This window comes from Panicum virgatum, chromosome 6N (genome assembly GCF_016808335.1).
Source record: "Panicum virgatum strain AP13 chromosome 6N, P.virgatum_v5, whole genome shotgun sequence".
Classification (NCBI taxonomy): Eukaryota; Viridiplantae; Streptophyta; class Magnoliopsida; order Poales; family Poaceae; genus Panicum; species Panicum virgatum.
In genome coordinates, this window is record NC_053150.1 from 25,988,752 (window position 1) to 25,995,359 (window position 6,608).

The window sequence follows — 6,608 nt, forward strand, 5'->3', positions numbered from 1 at the left end:
AGAGGTGAGCTCGGACGGCTGAGTCACCTGGGACTCTGTGACAGTGGCAGGTGCTGGTGACTCTGGAGCTGGCTCTCTAGACCCCCCTGCCTCGTGGTCGTGACTAGCTGGGGCTGCTGCAGGAAAGTACTCGACGTCCTCGGAGGAGTCTGACTCAAGCTCAGACCAGTGTATCTCATCGTCTCCTCCGGGAAGCTGTGCCTCGGCAGCTAGCAGTGCCTCATCCTCCTGTGCCACACGGGCCTGTGCCTCTGGTGACAGCTGTGCCATGGCAGCTCTCTCGGCCTGTCTGCCTCTCCTTCGGTCCTGTGGTGCTATCGGTCGGTAAACTGGGAACCGGGGAGCCTCATCCTGACGGTACACACTGCTGACAGGTGACTCTGCTGGTACAATCATCGAACAAATATAGCTGATCCAGTGTGCATAGGGGAACTGCCTCATGACCCCCATCCCGTCAGTGATCACATCCTCGATCTGAGCCAAGATAAAGTCAACAATATCGAACGGCTCGTGAGTGAGGATGTGAAGTAGTAGCAGCTGCTGCAAGCCTGTAAACCCCTCTGGGTAGCCACTCCTCGGCAACAACGTCCTCCGGAGGGCCATGTGAACTGCGTACGGCACTGGGGTCTGTAAGCTGGGCACTCTGGCGTACGAAGCTGGGAACGACTGGCGGAAACACTGAGAGATCGCCTCGTGAGAAGGTGCAATCCCGCCAATCATCGCTCTGCGCGGTGGATCTGCGTCTCCATAAACCATCTCGTTCAAGGAGACGTCGACCAAGTCAACTCCAAGAATCCCTGCTATAGTCGCCCTGGATAGACCAAAGACCTGGCCTCCAAACACGAAGTGTACTGCTCTGCGCTCGGGAGCTATCCAGGCTGTGGCATAGAAAACTCTGATCCAGTCCTCGATATATCTATTCTGCTCAATCTGGAGTAACCTGGGCAGGCCTCTGAAGTGAGCGAAGTGCTCTCTGACGTCTGCTCCCCCTGCAGCTGTCCTCAGTGACACCCAGTCAAGCACTCTGTGAGAGAAGATCCTGTGGCCCCGCCTCTGGTAGGTCTCGTAGAAACTGGCCTGAAGAAGCGTCCAGAACCTACGGTCGACCCTGCTGTCACGGGTCATGGGGAACCAGTCCTCCTCCCCAACACTCCACCTGAGCCTCTTGACCTTCGCCGCATTGGCCTTGGTCAAGTTCTGGAGCAGCACACCTGGCTCCAGACGCACAACAGTGTCCATACGGAACACTGCACGCTCAGCCTCTAGGACCTCGGCTCTACGAGCTGCTGCTACTGCTGCTGCGGACCTGCGAGGCTCCTGTGGCTGGTGACCTCCTCGCGTCCTCGGTCCAGTGCGACGCTCGGTCGCCAGAGAAGACTCTCCTGCTGGGGACGTCTGCCGAGTGCGGCCAGAACGTCGTAGAGTCGGTGACTCCTGTGTGCCCTGCCCCTGCGACTGCTCAGACTGCTCTGCCTCTGAATCTGCATCTGACTCTGCAGCTGAATCTGAGTGATCTGTGTCTGCTGCTGCCTCGGTCGTGGCTCTGGTGGCCCTGGCACCTCTGACTCTGCCCATACCTCGGCCTCTGCCCCTGCCCCTGGCTGGCGGATCTCTGATCGCGAATGGGCGAGCATGGCCTGACGCCTGCTACTCGGCGGCCTTGGCCACCATCTCAGCCCTCTCGGCCTCTCTCTCTGCGCGAGTCTGCTTGCGGATGGGCTTTTCGACCACGACTTCCTTTCCCTTCCTCTTCTCGCGACCCATCTCGAATAGGCAAAAGATCGAGCACCTGGTGAGCGTGGAGCAGCTGCGGCTGCGGTGTGGACGGCATGGAGGTGCGGCTGCGTGGGCGGCACAACGTGCGGGAGCTGTGGCGGTGGCGCAGAGTAGCAGGACGGCGCTTGGCGGAGGAGGCACGTGCGGGTGGCTCTTAGCGGTGGAGGCGCGTGCGGGCGGCGCAGGTGGCGCTGCAGTGGATGCACGATGGCGAGTATGGCGCGCGGTGGTGGCGGCTCGTGCTGGTGGCGTGCAGGCGAGCGGTGGCGTGGAAGACGGCGTGTACGGGCGGCGGCGAGGTGTATCGTTGGCACTGGAGAGGCGGATCGAGTGGCGGTGGTGCGGAGTCGGGAAAAACAAGAGGAGAGAGGCAGGCGTCAGCGGGCAAGACACATATATGACAGGTGGGACCCGCGATTTTCTTTAACACCGGTTGATCCGACGCATAGGGTTTGAACGCTGGTTGATTGCGTCGGTTTAGTTGACCCGAGACTCCAGCAAAAATTCATCTAATCTCCGGTTGATCCGACGTATTGCATTTTGAACTCGCCGGTTAAACACTGCTAACACCGGTTGATTGACAGGTCAGATCTGTGTTATGTTCACCGGTTGATCCGATGCTCCGAAATTTGTATACGCCGGTTGAACGCCTGGTTTGACTGAGCTGAGGCTGAAACTTAGTAACGCCGGTTAAACCGATGGGTATAGATCCATTGAATGTCGGTTTAACCGGTGAACCCAAAAACCCTTCACTCAGCTCACTCTTCTATGCTAAGTCCAAAACTTATAAAAATTAAACTAAACTCAAGTTAATGGACTTGCATAGGCGACTTTACCCCTCAAAATACTTAGGATAGCACACTAGCTTAAATAGTTTTCTTTTTGAATACAAGGAAGAGCCGCAAAGTGAGACAAAGCGCCAAATAAAATGTATGAGCCATGTCATAGGAATATTGAAGATAGAAAGCTTCAAACTCATCATGACATTGCTCACTAGGCAAAAACGTACCTAACACTTTGCTCTTTTCACTTTTCATGAATTAAGATCTTGCATATGAAACAAATCTCATTTTCATCAAGTGATCTCCTTTGTGACCCTTACGCATGCAATGATGGTGCAAACTACAACCACATGCGAAAGAAAGAATAAACATGAAGTGCACATCTATATGACAAGGAATGCATATCAAGAATTTAAGATCTACTTGTCAAGTTTGAACCCACGGGAAGCTTCTTCATGATGAGCCTTTCTACAAGCCTAGAGGAAAACAAGTGGACCACCACCTCTAGCTAAACCCTTGCTCATCACTATCTTACCATGGTTAGACAAGTGTCCTATATGTATGTATTTTTCTATATGACATGGCAACTTATATGACGTTTGCCGCATCTAACACATTAAGCTCATTCCTTAGCCTAACAAAAGTACTCTCGTCTAAAGGTTTTGTGAAAATATCCGCCAATTGCTCCTCGGATCTCACACCTTGAAGAGATATGTCTCCTTTGGCTTCATGATCACGCAAGAAGTGATGGCGAATATCAATGTGCTTTGTGCGAGAGTGTTGAACCGGATTTTTGGCAATTTTTACGGCACTTTCATTGTCACAAAGGAGTGGGATCCTATCTAGTTTCACACCAAAGTCCAAAAGGGTTTGCTTCATATATAGGATTTGGGCACAACATGCACCGGCCGCTATATATTCCGCTTCCGCGGTGGACAAAGCCACGGAATTTTGCTTCTTACTCGACCAAGAAACTAGAGAACGCCCAAGCAAGTGGCAACCCCCAGAGGTACTCTTGCGATCCACACGGCTTCCGGCAAAATCCGAATCCGAGTATCCCAAGAGATCTAAGCTAGCACCTTTGGGGTACCACAAGCCTATGCTTGGAGTGTGCTTGAGATACTGAAGGATCCTATTCACAGCCGAGAGGTGTGATTCCTTTGGGTTAGCTTGAAAGCGGGCACACAAGCACACACTAAACATTATATCGGGCCTAGATGCGGTAAGGTAAAGCAAAGACCTTATCATAGAATGATAGAGGGATTGATCAACCGGTTTACCGTCCACATCCAAGTCGAGATGCCCATTGGTTGCCATGGGTGTCTTGATTGGCTTGCACTCATCCATCTTGAACTTCTTCAAGATATCTTTAGTATACTTTTCTTGATGGATGAATGTCCCTTCCTTCATTTGTTTGACTTGAAAACCAAGGAAGAAGGTCAATTCGCCAATCATGGACATCTCGAATTCCCTAGACATCATGGTAGCAAACTCATGGCTTAGTGAATCATTAGTTGAGCCAAAAATAATATCGTCAACATAAATTTGACAAATGAAAAGATCCCCGTTGACGTCTTTTGTGAACAATGTGGTGTCCACCCTCCCGATCTTGAAGCCTTGCATGATTAGGAAGTCACGAAGTCTCTCATACCAAGCCCTTGGAGCTTGTTTGAGCCCATAGAGTGCCTTGTGCAACCTATAAACATGGTTATGATTCCTCGGATCTTCAAACCCGGGAGGTTGCTCAACATAAACAAGTTCGTTAATAACGCCATTTAAGAAAGAACTTTTCACATCCATTTAATATAACTTGATGTTATGATGTGAAGAGTAAGCAAGAAGGATGCGGATAGCTTCAAGTCTTGCGACCGGAGCAAAAGTTTCACCAAAATCCAAACCTTCAACTTGAGAAAACCCTTTTGCCACAAGTCTTGCTTTGTTGCGTATCACCACCCCATGTTCATCTTGCTTGTTTCGAAAGACCCACTTGGTGCCGATGATGTTCTTGTCTTTCGGAGGAGCTTCGAGGACCCAAACTTCATTGCGGGTGAAGTTGTTCAATTCTTATTGCATGGCTATCACCCAATCCGAGTCCTCAAGTGCTTCCTCTATGCTAGTGGGTTCAAAACAAGAGACAAACGAGTAATATTCGCAAAATGAATCATGCTTAGAGCGAGTTCTTACTCCCTTGGAAGGACTACCAATGATTTGACCAATTAGATGATCCTTGGAGATGTGACCATGCTTCACTAGCGGTACTTGCGTGGATGCTTGTTGGGGTGGATCATGGGTGACTTGTGCTTGTGGTGGAACACTTTGCTCTTCTTGTTCTTGGACTTGGGGTGTTGGCATTGGCACATTTTCTTGAGGTTGTGGATCATCTTTGTCTTGATCTTCATCCACTTGGGGTGCCGTAGAGATGCTTGGTGTAGATGAGGAAGGTCCTCCCCCTTGATCATTGCCTTCATGCACCTCTTCCAGCTTGATATCCCCAATGGACATCTTCTTCAAAGCTTCTTCAATTTCCTCATCACCTACATTGTCATAGCCAACAACCTCCTCTTGGGAGCCATTAGATTCATCAAACTCCACATCACATGTTTCTTCAACTAACCTAGAGGTTTGATTGAATACTCTATATGCTTTGGAGTTTGATGCATAACCAAGAAAGAAACCTTCATCACATCTACTTTCAAACTTACCGAGCCTTTTCTTCTTATAAATGAAGCATTTGCAACCAAAGACTCGAAAGTAGGATATATTTGGTTTCTTCCCGGTGATGAGCTCATATGGAGTTTTCTTGAGGAGTCGGTGAGGATACACTCGGTTGGATGCATGACACGCCGTGTTGATTGCTTCCGCCCAAAACTTTTCGGACGTGCCATAATCATCCAACATTGCTCTTGCTAGGGTGATGAGTGTCTTGTTCTTTCTTTCCACAACTCCATTTTGTTGAGGCGTGTAGGTGGCGGAGAACTCATGCTTGATGCCCTCTTCATCACACCATTCTTCAATCTTCATATTCTTGAATTCGGTGCCGTTGTCACTCCGGATCTTCACTATTGGGGAGTTGTACTCCCTTTGAGCTCTTCTTGCAAAAGTCTTGAAGATTTCCGGAGTTTCACCCTTATCGCCTAGAAACATGACCCAAGTGTAACGTGAAAAATCCTCAACGATTACTAGGCAATAGAGGTTACCACCAATGCTCTTGTATGTAGTTGGACCAAAGAGATCCATGTGTAGTAGCTCGAGCGGCTTGGAGGTAGATAACATCGTCTTGATGGGATGATGTGATGCAACTTGCTTCCCGGCTTGGCATGCTTTGCATAACTTGTTCTTGTCAAAAGTGACATCCTTCAAGCCGGTGATCATCCCTCTCTTGTGGGCTTTCTTGAGGTTGCTCATGCCGATATGAGCAATTATTCTATGCCAAAGCCACCCAAGAGAAGACTTGGTGAAGAGGCATGTCATGGAGCTTGTTTGCTTTGAAGAGAAGTCCACCAAATAGATGTTGCCATGCCTAAACCCCGTGAATACCATTGACTTGTCTTCTTCAAGAGTTACTACAACACCATTCTTGTCAAAGGTACACGTTAGTCCAAGATCACACAATTGAGCAATAGAAATAATATTAAAACTAAGAGATTCTACAAACAAGACATTTGAAATAGATAAATCTTTGGAGATTGCTATTCTACCCAAACCTAAAACTTTGCCCCTTGAGTTATCACCATAGGTGACATGTTCATGATCGCCGGGGTCTTCAAGAGAGGTGAACATGCTATCATTGCCGGTCATGTGTTGAGAGCAACCGCTATCAAGTACCCAATGTTTTCCACCAGCTTTGTAGTTCACCTACACACATGAGAATCATTGTTGAGTTTTTGGAACCCAAGCAAGCTTTGGGCCTTGCACATGTGTGACAAGACTTTTGGGAACCCAAAGTTGCTTGGGGAGTTTCTTCTTTGACTCCTTAGTGAGTTTGCCAATGAATTTGGCCTTCACCTTGCCCTTCACTTTACTCAAGAGAAAATGGTTATTTTGAAATAT